The sequence below is a fragment of the Perna viridis genome, chromosome 5 (genome assembly GCF_037379345.1).
Source record: "Perna viridis isolate PV_CMFRI_1.1 ecotype Kerala chromosome 5, ASM3737934v1, whole genome shotgun sequence".
NCBI classification, from domain to species: domain Eukaryota; kingdom Metazoa; phylum Mollusca; class Bivalvia; order Mytilida; family Mytilidae; genus Perna; species Perna viridis.
In genome coordinates, this window is record NC_142449.1 from 29,862,711 (window position 1) to 29,876,709 (window position 13,999).

Genomic DNA, 13,999 nt, shown 5'->3' on the forward strand with positions numbered 1-13,999 from the left:
GTTGTTGTTTTAGGATTATAATCATAAATCTTTGAAAGATGTCATTAGTTGTGGAGGGAAAGCACTATTCGATCACAAGAATGTCCATTTTCATATGTGAACGGGTAACATTAAGAAATGCTTGCTTCCCATTGCACCAATACATGTATATCTAAGTTGTTTCTGGCCTATTTTGATAAAACAAACTTTTTGGAAAGAGCAGTTTGTGCTGCAGATGATGTCATATTTTTCATGACGTTATGATAAGATCAAAGCATATTACAATATCACAAATGTCTCCCCTTTGATGTGGACATTGTAAAAATGGAAAGAAGTCGATTTAAAGACAAAATGTTAGACATTTTTCTTTTTAAAGTTATGCGAACAGCTTTTCTTAATCGGGACTTTTATTAACTATATTGAGAATTTATTACATAACCCCAATGATAAAATATATAAAATGTTCAATCAGTCTTTTTGTTAAAAGCCTTTTTGTCCATATTTCAATTATGTCACAAATCTTAATTTTTTTGACGTTGGTCATTGGCTACTTTCTTGCTTACGGTTGTAAAATATAACAACGAATAGTATATTTATCAAAGTATATTCACGCTTAAAGGACTGTATGAATATTCAGAATATGTTTATTCTGAAAAAAATAATGAGTTTTATTGTCTATTAGTAGATAAGTACGCACATATGTTGTGATGTCACGTTGTCTTTTTCACGACGTTTTCTACACGTTGCGTGCTACCCGGTCTTTATCAAAAGCTTTTTTCGTTAGCTTTGAGTGGACTAATAACTATGAAATTTTGAGTTTTACATGATGTATATATGCTACAGATAGCATATTCTAAAAATAATGGTACTTGTTTGAACATGTATCTTAGCGCAGCATTTTGTTTGTGTCTAACCAAAATGTCACATCTGAAAATTGTATCCTTTATTTATTCACGCGTACACCATGCGAAATTCGAACGAATTGTTCAAAAAGGCAAATGGCGTTGAGTCGATTTCTTCATATACTCAAAAATGTATTAATCCTCCTCTATGGTTTTATCATTTCATTTTTTTCTTCGGCTTACAAATGGTATTTACGTTTCCAAAGTAACGTTCTGTATTGCGGCGTAAAAACTCTTTTAACGTCAATTTTAAAAACAATAAAAAGTATTGAAAAGTTACGATACTAGATTAAATTAATACGACTGTGTATGTAATGAATAAAAAAAATATACGACTTTAGCGAATCTAATAAAATAATGAAAGAAATGTTGAAAAGAAAACAGGAAAAAGAAAGTCCCCCCCCCCCCCACTTGCGCGCACTCCTGTTTGTTCATGTGCAATGATGTCCTGGTGAACTAAGGATCAGCGTGTCTGCATCAAATTAAGTATTTTGAAGTGTGTAGACACTCGCTTGCACATTCGCTGTTAAAATATTGTAAAATCAACGTTGATTATCGTCTTAATTACATTGTACTTCTTGACAATTACTTTAGCTGTAAGATATAATAAGCTGTACAAATATTGCAAAAATATTTTTTTGATTTTTTTTTCAAATTGGACCAAAAACAAAAACAAATGATTTATTCTTGTGTGGCCTTTTTGACCCCTTATAACTCGAAAACCGTATGAGATATCCGAATGCAGGCAGGATTATTAATGAGGAATCCAATGAAGAATCCAATGAAAATTCGTAAAAAAGTTATGAAAATGTTTTTAGGCATTGCCCAACTTTGACCCATATAACTTGAAAACGGTCCAAAACACATAAAATCTGCTGTACATTGGTTTATCAGAATTAAATAAAGAATACATTAAAACTAGAATAATTAAAATCGAAAAAAAAACAATCTACATGGGTTTTAATAAACACGTATTTTTACCCTCTTTGGTCCCTTTTTCTAAAGCGGCAGGGGCAACAAAGTCTAAATTAAATAGGAATCTCCTTAGTTGTTGGTAAAATCATATCAACTTTCAGAACAAATCGTCAACCACAACTAAAGTTATCGCCTGGAAACGAAGTGTCCCCATTCCACGACGCGAACGACGACGTCGGCGCCGACCACGACGACTGCGCCATAACATTATACGAGCGCAATTTTTTTTTCGTCGTTTAATAAAAACGGGAGATTTCGCTCTCAAATTTTCTCAACAGACCTTAGAATTCCAAAACGAGTACATGTATTCGGAAATATCACATTACATCTACATTAGAGATATAAAACCAAATAGGAAAGGAATAAATTCACTTTATACGCTTCCACAATTTGATTTCCGGGGGGATACTGACTTTTTTCCTTGTAGGTATGTTGACTTTCTGTTTAAGTGAGAGTGTTTTACTTTTTTTAGTGAATCACGTTTGTTTTCATAATTCCTAACATTTTTCTCAAGGAAAAAATTCCTTCAAATCATTTTTAAATGGTTGATGCCAAAATTTGTACCATGTCAGGATGTAATCTGATCATTTCAATTGACCAAAACGTTTAGGACTAACAAATAACTCATGAAAAAAAGTAAATAAAAATCAAATGGTAAATATAATTAATGTATGAAAAATGTATCGTTTTCATACATTATTTAGAAAAAAAACTTCTGTTTCTAAGTGATTTTATAGGCACAAAAACATAAATTTCCATAGTGGTCCTAAACATAATTATGTTTCTATATCTTCTAATACAATCGAAAATATATGGTGCAATTTTTTTCCTGTGTACTTTAAATGAATCAATCTTTACATATCAATCTCTGTAGTCTAGTTTAGTAGACCATCAGTCATCACCTTCGTTTCAAACTCCTGAAACATCAAATACATTTCTTTTACATACCTGATAGTACAATGATGGCGAAACCCAAACCTTGATAACTGATTCATAAAAAAAGATACATCATTTACTTATATGAGATTAACGGATGTGTAGATGACCCAAAATGATCCGCAATCGATCAACGTTTAAGACAGAAAATTGCTGAAGCATAAGAAATATTTACCTTCAGGAAAATGTTACTGTATTTTTTCCCGAAATTCATCCTGGTTGTCACTTAAAAATATTTTTAAGTAATGCGTCAAAATTGAATATCTTCACCTTCACCTAGTAATCGACGGTAAAAGAAAACTATTAACCAAACTTTACGGCAAACGTGTTGACTTTTCATTCAGAATCGTCAACTTTCCTTTCATCTGTGGTATCATCCCTTCAGCACCTGCGTATGGAGAGTTCATATCACAACTCTTACGTTATGCCAGAGCATGCCGGAACTACACAGACTTTTTGTATAGCGCTTGAATTCTGACAAATAGGCTTCTGGAACAGGGTTATGTTGCTACAAGATTGAAGTCATCACTACTGAAGTTTTATGGTCGTCTTGTGGATCGTTACGGTGTATCCATCTGCGTCATGAAAACTGATTTGTTCGACGTGTCATAGTTTTCCTTTCCTCTTTGGTCTACCCCGGATTTGACATTTTATGAGTAATTCGGCGGATGTTTCTAGAAAGGCAGAGGACGCTTACCCTACCAGTGCACCTGGTCCATGCTCCCAGTTTTTAGTTGAGTTCGAGTTGCTCACTTGCTTTTGTTATTTTGTATGTATGATTTTAGTTACTTTATGTTCTTTGTTGTGTGTGTGTCTGTTTTCCATATCTGGTCCCTGGATTACATTCTTTTGATTACCGCTATAACCTTGGTTCCTTTGATTAGTCTTGAAAAGAAGTGTAATGATAATATCTACGTATCAGTTATAAAGATTAATAACGAGATTACCAAATTGATACATTCTAGACAATAAATCCAAAGGAATAGTACAAAGTGATTATTTTGAATGAAACTTTCATTCAAAAGCAAAAACAGGAAAGTTGAAAACACTAGTGATCCTGACTATTTGCAGGCATTTACAATGGAATTGATTAGTTAAAGTGGGTTATATAACGCTATGAACCTCCCGTTTCCATTTAATTGTTTTAATATAGACCTTATATTCGGCAGATAGTAGTAAAACTGCTTTTAAATTACGAAGAAGGTAACAGCTAGAAGCAACTACAATGAATATGGTACAATATAGTTTACCGCACAAGAACAAAATACGCTTATAGTGAGGTTATGGAAAGGTCACGGCGTGCATGACGTCTAGTATGTAAGCTTAGCCGCTGGTGATGACACAATGTCATGATTCAAATGACATAAACTGAAAAAAAAATCAGACTCTTAGTAAGGCTACGGTAGTATGAGTTAGGCACAGCCTACAACCAAGCATCGCAGTTATACATTTACCTTACGTTGGTAAAATCATTGAAAAAGGGACGATAGCTGAAAGGGGCGAGATAGGATAAGTAAACAGTTGTCCATTTCTCTGATAGTTCAGCCTATCGGATCTATTTACTGTGAATGATTCTTTTCTTTTTTTTTATTCTTTGTTTTTGAATTCCATTTTTCAATTTATACCAATTTAAATGACACAATTGCACTTTGAATTCACGACCCTGATTTTGTATTATATTTGGTAGTCCGAATTTCCTCTGACCCTGCAACCTTCCTCTTTTTTATTTGGATATTGATATGTTGGGTTGGGGTCAGAACGATATGCCATACAAAAAGTTGGAGAATTAGCGGTACCGCGGAGTATCGCCCTTCAACCGCTTTTAACGACTTTCAAGTTGAAATTGTGCATGTCACACATACCTAGTTCGATTCCGGAATCATTTTCCTGTATGCTGATACCAAATTTGCTACAAAAATTACATTTATTATTGAAGTTTCGATAATTTTCCACGAGAGACCCTGTTTTGTTGACATTTTGAACCGTAATAGAGAGTAGGCGGAGCTTGTTACTTTTGGAACGGAACGGAACGGAGCAGAAACGATTTTTAAAACCGGAATCTAACAGAATATTTCAAAATTCCGCTAAAAAATTATGTGCCCGCTACCCTCCCGTTCCAAAAGTAACAAGCTCCGCCTACTGCGTTGAATTTTAGTCAATTTCTGAGCCATCCATTGTCGATTTAATACAAACTTTATCTTTTTTCTAACAGACGTAAAATATATACTGTACATTACATTGAAGCAAAAAAATCAGTAGGATAAAATTTACCCTGTGCCACCTATATCATAGGATCTGCCCGATTTTTACATGGACAGCCTCTTAAATTGAAATTTTACAAATTGTTTATAATACCAGTGTGCATCTATTTTTTTCAACCTGAATTACTTTTGGGGTTGCCGATATGGTTGTCTCAATGGAGTAAAGTTAGATATCATCAAGTGATCTTTCCTCAGTTTATTTTTTTAATATTTGTTATCAACAATATTTCATTCCCGAAAGGAATTCACCAAGTATGTGTGTTCATGAAATCATCGGAAAAAAAAACATGCTATTTCTTATTTTGCCTTAAAACCAGTATTTTGGTCGAACAATTTGTAGCATAAAAACAATTTTTACCCTTCGGATAAGGTATCAGTCATCAAGATATCTTACTTTAATTTCTCTGATTCCAATCACATCCGGATCCTGGTTGTAACAAGCAGTACACATGTAATTTCGTTCGATAGTATGTTGTCAGATATACATAATAAAAGTGAATTTTTAATATTACAAAATGAATTTCTAATATTAAAAAATCTTTTCTAATATTAAAAATTATTTTGCAATATTAAAAATTCATTTTCTAATGTTATAAAATATTGATTTTTGTCCACTTTGACTTTCTATATTTTTCGTAAACATTTTTTCAACAACAACAAAAAAACATCAGTCAGAAATAGCCCGCCACACGGTATTTACTTTCGCCCATTTGTATCTTTTAAAAAGAATGTTGGTGTAAATTGCAATTTGTCCATTTTTCGTTTGATGTTTCTACCTGACTTTTTTTTTATAACTTTCGTACTGAGTACTCGTATGACATAAACATCAAGCAAACCAATTTGATGTTTGAAGAAATGTTTGAAAATATGGACATACTTCGGGGCATGATCTATTCGGTGGATTTTAAAACTATTGTCGTCTGCAATGTGAAAATAATAGGAAATGGGAATAGAATATTTTGAATAACTTTAAAACAGTAATCAAGGGAAACAATGTTATAGCGATACTCAAAAGAATGTAATCCAGGGACAAAGACCAGGCATTGAAAACAGACATACACAACAAAGAACATAAAATAACTAAAATCATACATACAAAGTAACAAAAGCAATTGAACATCTCAATAACATTGCAAGCAAGTACAATATTTTAAAAAAAAGATGGCCGACGCAGTAAAATTTTGTTCTTTTTTACTTCTACACTTCTAAGTTTCTACATTTGTTTCAAGAAAATAACACATGGCACGCAATTTTTAAGGTTCCGATAAAGTTTTTTTTCGAACGCAATTCCAAATTTTCGATACAGATTTTTCGAACGCCACTAGGTTATCAGTATTTGGCCAATCGGGAAAAAACTGCGATCAGGTGACTTGCGTTTCCATAGAAGAGCGTCCTTAAGGTCAAAGGTAGATACTTCAGGTGACCACCTTCCGAATTGAAGAACGTAGTAAAAAGGCAGATAACCCAACGGTAAATATCGACTAAATCTCTTGATTCCGCGGGGTCGTGCTTCACGTGGATACCTAAATTGTTATTTATTTGTTATACGCACTAGACAAGGTAAGTTAATTGGTTCTATTTTATTTTATTTATAGTTTATAAGTATTACTTATAATTGTAAACGGTTGACAATCTTTAAATATTTTAAAATTATGATTTTGTGCCAATTGTGGTAAAAGTGTTTGCCGCATTCATCATGCTTCTTAGCAAATGAAAAATGAAGTAGTGAACGGCACCCATTGGTACTTTTCCTGAAGCGATGAAATTGAGTTTTATAGTTAATAATGATTTAGTTTAAGCGTTATTTTATTGCAATTCACATAAATTTATCATTTTTACAATTATTCGTGATATCAGTTGTCTCCCTTTGATAAAGTCTTGTTCATATGATACACATAACTCAGCTTATTTTAAATTGCAATATAAGATATATATATATTTGTACTGAATATTCAATACAAACATTTTACTATTTGTGTGTTAGTATTTTATGTAGATTTTCAAACTCATCATTAAAGAAGGGGGTGGTAACCAAAGCTAAGTTTTAATTATCTGTCCATCCTATATCATATGAAAGTTTGTGGATAATGCAAAACACCATCACAATAAATGCCAATTACAGTGTGACCAAGCTTAGGAAGATAATTTTTCAAATAATTTGCCCCCAAAAAAATTATAATAAACAATTATTGAATGCACATAAAAGTAAATTATTAGAAAAAATAAGCAGTTTATTCTGGATGTTGTCTTCCCCCTAAAATGAGAACTAAGATACTATTTTATAATACAAACCTATACCGTGTTCATGTAATACACATTTCATTAATATGATTTATCTTTTGCAGCATATTTGTACTTTCTGTTAGAAAGAACAGTTAGACCTACCTGCTGCATAGGAATACAAAGTTAACTTTTTCATCTCATTTAATGGTATGTATGGTAACTTCTATTTTACATTTTGACATTAGCATGGGGCGGATTTATACAATTTGAAAATGTTAGAAGCAAGCTTTGGTTCCTCAGAAAAAGGGATGATGCTAGGACATGATTTAATTTGTATAGTAAAAATGAGGGGTACTAACCCCTTGCACACCCCTAGGTCCACCACTGAATTAGTTAACTCTATTAAATGATTTGGATTGATATATATTTAGATGCATATTGAAAACAAAATCTTATTTGGATGCTTGTTAAGATGTACTTTGTTGTAGTAACCTAACTATAAGGAAAGGGTTGTATTTTATTAATTCAGCAGGATCGTAAGAATGAAACGTTCATACTCTGTGATTTTACAGAAAATGGCTAGAAGTGGTCTTATTAAAAGATTTTGGATGGAATTTCCAAAAGGTGATGATGCTAATGCAGCATTAATGTACAGATTTATCTTTGGTGAATATTTTGGAGTTCTCCAAGATAAAATATAGCTGAGGAACTTCATGATGCCTGCACATATCCAGAAGACTGCAATTGCCGTACATGTGGGGAGAAGGCAAGCATAATTGCTGCTGTTGATGATGATGTTTTTTTTTTATTTAGATTTTGTAGAGACATCATCAAATGAGTCTTCATCAGAAAACAGTCAGCTGATTGACGTCATAGGGTTTTCATCTGGTGATGATACCCTATCTGATTCTGATACAAAGTTACTTTTAAAACATTCTGAAAATGATTTTGAAAGTCAACTGTTGTCAGAGTCAGAGTACGCCAATGACCATGCAGGCGAATCAGTCAGTGCAAGTTTCATTGATTCAGATGAAACACAACCTCCAATTTGTTTTCGAACCAGTTTCTATGACTCAATGATTCTTACACAGACTGATTCTCCTTTGCCTTCACCTGAATCAGAATGTACATTTGGCAGTGATGATGAAACTCAGCCTCCTATTGGCTATGAGGTTAGTTGCAGAGGCACTGCTCTAAATTTACAATCTGATTCCAGTGATGAATTAGAATTTCACCTTCCTCCCTTGATTATTCCTGAAGATAGTAATGAGCAAAGTGATAGAGATTCTTCACCTCATAATATCTTCAGCTATATCAAGCGTAGAAAGCGAAACCAGTAAATTCATCTTTAAATATTAATGCTTACTATATTGAGAATAAGTTTTATTATCTCCCTTTCTTACAATAACTTAATAAACAAATTTTGGTTATATATTAACAGTCTGATTCTGGTGAGGAATAAGAATTTCACATCAAACTTTTGATTATTCTAATTTTTTTTAAAAGCCAGCTATAATTGAAATGGATTTTTATTCAACATGTTACATGTACATGTATGTTTATGTCTCCATATGTATATAGCAATTACTGTAATAAGAAGTATAGTGTAAATTTTATTTTTTATTTGAATATAAAGTCTATTTGGTATTGTATGGTATTATGTAAGAACCAATGAAGAATAATACGTCTATAAAGTGTCATCATTAATTGGAAATCCAAAACAAAATATTAGTGTGGTTGTAGAGTTGTGCATTTAGGTTATTTGCTTCTTTGTTACATACATTTATTATAAAAAAAAAATATCAGCTTGGTCGTTGTGCTTTAAAATTGCCTTTATTTTCATACTGTTTACTAATATTAACTCTTTATGTCTGTGTTGCTTTTTAACACAGCCCCGTGCAGGTCCGGGTGTTAAAAGAATAGGCCTGCAGCAGCGCTAAGCTTGTCGTAAAAGGCGACTAAATAGTGCTCAGAACCCTAGCCGGGGGCTAGGGCGCTTTACCCACAGAGCAACTGGGATGTGTGCCCCAGGTGGTGGAATGGGGTACCCCTGGCGTGTTACATGCTGGGGTCGTCAGGCTTAAATATGGAAAACCTGACCGCAAACCATAATGGTGCACCGTGTTGGGAAATATGCCACGTTCCTCGCACGTTAAAGAACCCTAATGTGGTATTCTCCCGGAGTAGGAACCATAGGGCTCCGCCACAGGAGGCTAAATTGCCCGACCCTACCCACCTCTCCCCATTTCCAGTGGCAATCAAAATTTTTCGACCCCATTATCCTTGTGTCCCATCCCTTTTTTCATTTCATCATCATTTCATGTTCATTTTATCATCCATTTCATGTTCATCGTCTGAATATAGCTAAAATATTGCTGCTCGGACGTTAAACCCCGACAAACAAACTTTTTAACACAGAATTGCTTATGCTTTGTTGTCTTGTGATGTAAATGTTATATGCTTTGAATGCTTTTTATGCATCTAATGATTATTTCATATTTTCCTGTTGTTGTGGTATAATTATATTTGATGTTACTTGCTTTGAAAATGTTATGCTACCAAAACATTTAATCATATTATCAATTGCAAGTTGCCTGCTGGAATACCAAAAAAAAATGAAAAAGAACATAGCAAATTAGAAAAATATGATATGACTATTGAAGAGTTGAAGGAAGATTTGGAAGACCCTTGTTGAATACTAATTTAATTCGCACATTTATTTATAAAAGTTCATTTACATTTCCATTTAATATTTTTTGTGTATTTTCAGAGCCTGAATTTGAAATGGACTATAATATGCTGAACTGTATTTTAACTTGAATTTTCTACTGGAGTTATGCCTCTTTGACAATATTTCCAAGTTGACATTTCTGAATTCGCTGCTATGGACCTATATTTAGACATTAGAGTTTCTTTTTATTTATACTGTCCAATGGTTACCTGTGCAGGAGAAGTTGTAGGTGAAGGTCATATAAATTGAATTAAACAGAGAAAGAGGATTTCCGAGTAGATTGATTTTTTTCCAGAAGTCCCTATCAAAGGGTAAAAAGCGAAGCTATACCGACTGCGTCGGAAAAAGTAATGTCAAGACATGTAAATTAAAAGAACAAGTACAGTACAACCTGACATGACTGAACCCTTTTCGAACTTTTGAAATTAAATCGGTTTAAACAAGTTTACAAAGGTCTAAAATTCATTTAAATCGAGAAGTCTAAAGGATTGTACAACGATACCGATAAAGATGTTAATGCACTATTATACAGTTATTAAAACGATCTAATTAATATGCATAAATGAAAATCCGGAAGTAACATCCACTACCATATATGGAAGTGCTACGTCATTGGTTCTCAATCTTCATTTGTCTGCATTGAAAATGTACAGACGTGCGGAAAAAATACTAAATCTTCAAAAATAGCCTGTATAAATAATGTAGAGTGGTCCAATGATCTGTGTATGAATCCTATAATCGTGTTTAGAAAGTAAGAAGACTAAAGTTCTCGTTATTGTCAATTTTCCATGTTCGTTAGGCATACATCCCCGCGTGGCGAAAACACAACTACTTTGCACACTATTTTTAGGACTTGTACAGTGGGCTGCGAATAAAATGGTGACACTCTGTGTATTGTTCTGTCTTTGAGACAGGGTCACATCAATTAAAAAGCCCGGTAGACTTAATTATGACCAAGAGAAAGCGTGGGCGGCTTCTTTTGTCTTTACATGCTTCGACGCTTCGTGACACAGATGTCGACGCAGTTGTAGGATTTCGATAATTGAAATAAAATTGCATTTCTTTTGTCTTACAAATTTTGAAATAAGACAATTTACATGGAGAATTTGACACCAAGACACAATTTATATTAGGCGACCCTAGGTGAGTTTAAGGAAGCTTTTCTGGTACGAACAATATTTTTTATAGGTCAGTTAAAATATTTAAGTTTAGCAAAACAGATTTGGAACACCAGAAAGCTTCAGCACGAAACCTGTATGGGCTCTCAAATAAAATTATCAAAAACCAACAAAAAATAAACCTGTTCGTAATATCCTCTAGCTATACAATGTACTTGCGGGGTACTGGTACACTTGTCAGGAGTAACTTTCCGTAAAAACGTGTGAAATCAGTATTTTCATTAAAGATCGAGATCGGAACAGTTTAAATCTTAGAACGTGAATTTAATTTTACTTTATGTAAAAAGTTCAATCGAACATGACACAACACAAATGAAATATTTCTATGTAATCTTCGAAAAGAAGTGTGTTGTCTCTCTGGAGTCTAGTCTTCACACATGTGAAGTTAAATATTTCTGTCATTGTTAATCATTTTCTTCTCGAAGTCGTTTAAATTGATACAACTGTAAGTATATATTCGCTGACAAACCAAAACTTTCAAAATTCTGACTCTCATTTGTAGAAATCACGTCAAAATTGCAGAAGCCCCACGAATTTCGACCACTCGATCTATGAATTGAGAACCAATGAGGCAGCGCAGTCACGTGACCACATGGCTAATTAATATAATCGTATGGCTTGGGTCATCGTTGACTTCATTCTCCCAGGTTAGGGTTTTGAGTCCACCCTCGCTCCCTCAAACCCCTGACATCACTCATTCATATTCAGCGGGTATCGTTCAGCACCAGTCAGTTACTTAAATTTAACCCGGATCCAAAATCCAATCAAATCACTCGTAATAGAAACTCTTCGATATAACTTACAAAATGGCTACACGTAACGTCATTTTTTTCAGTAAAGTCTCTAAACAGAATCTACAGTTATCATTATTGCTCATATTGCATCATTTGTGACATCATACAACTTTCAGTTACTAAATCGGATCGTCCATTACCTCGTATTATTGTTTACCTTTCTACAGACATTTTATGTTAAATCGATTTTCATTGGTGCTTCTCACCGGGATAAGCAACCAATCGGAATTGGCTGGACGATACCCGCTAAATATGAATGAGTGATGTCAGGGGTTTGAGGGAGCGAGGGTGGACGCAAAACCTCAGCTTGTTAGGATGTGTTGACTTTAAATCAATTTATCTTCAATTAAACGATGTAAGTGACTACAAGGGGCGTTTTTATGATGTACAGCAGGTATAATAAATCCAATAAACCAAGAATTGACAAAATAATTTTTTGTGTCATGTCTCCTTTAATGTCGAAAAAAATACGTCGTTTTTTTTCTTTTTCGTATTGTTTTTTTTTTTTTGTTTTGTTTTTTGTTTTTTGTTTGTTTTTTGTTTTTTGTTTTTTGGGGGTTTTTTTTGACAAAATATTACTTGAACAGTATAATGCTTTTATTTTTGGCGCTGATTATACAGTGTTTGGTGTGAATAACTATGATTATTCTTGTATTATAAAATCAGTATCCAAACGAAAGTTACTTTCATTCTATCTGTGCATGTTATCACAAGAAATAATCTAAAGCTGATTCTACTGTTGTTAGGTGTCTTTTTCGAATGCCAACATTTTATATGTTACCAATTTCTCGAACGCCAACAAAAAGATTTCAATAGATGTTTAGATAATGACAATGGGTATTTTTTTTTAAACCTGTTCAAATAATTTTGATAGGTATTCAACAATTAAAAATAATAAGTGACTTGATAAAACAGCAACATTTTTTATGAGATAAATATTTTGGGAATTGAGAAGTTAATTAGCAAATTACATGATAGAAATATTAAAGAATGTAATTTAAAGCAAACGATATCATTCTAAATATTGTTATTAAAATGAAATTTTGTATAAAATTTACAATAGACCAATTCATTAAACTTTATAGAAAATAAGATATAATTAAGGAAATTTATTAATTTCCAATAAGCCGAAAACTGTGTGAACATGAGTATGAGCACAGTATGAAATTAAATTTGTGTTTTCCACAACTCTACAAAGTTTCAAGAAAATCAATTAAATAGGGTAAGCAGAATTCCGATGAGTTGCTAACATAACAAACACCCAAACAATATATCATAATATGAACCACTTACAAGAATAAAGGATAAACAAGGGGAAAATATTATGACCAGGAGCATATTTTGAATAACTGAACGAAATAAAACATATTTTAAACACGAAATACCAAGTTTCAAGAAATTCCATCAAGTAATATGGAAGGATATTGCAGCACACACAACTATAGCAATATTAAAAAAAACAAAAACATTTAAGTCTGAAGAGTCTATGGTAGAATTTTACACAGTGGGGTTCCTGATGATTTACAAGTTAACGTTGAGATGCGATACTTTAAGTAGCTGTCTTTGTAAGAATCATGCAAAATCTGAAAATGTGGTACACCCCCAAAAAAGGCTACATATTTTTTTTTTTTTTTTGTAATTAAGTTGTTTTATTGGTCTATATTATGAAATGTGTAATTATTTATTCCAATCTGTTTTCTCTTAGGAGATAATCAACATTGAAAATCTAATAGATTCTATTGTATTTGAGTGTCATTTACAGAGTTATCTCCCTTAATTTTGAATTCTACAGTGTATTCTATGCAATTTTTATCTCCTATGAGCACGGGTTATATGCAAAACCAAATGTTAATTTCTGTTTACTAAAGCATTTTAAACAAGATATCAAAAATAACATAGTGAAATATATGAATATTAAGGAAAATAATATTTTGTGCCATTAGTTCATTGCAATAAAGTCATAATGGTGCCACAATTTTGCGTCGTTTTGAAAAAATGCTGAGCATTGTTAATTTTTTTT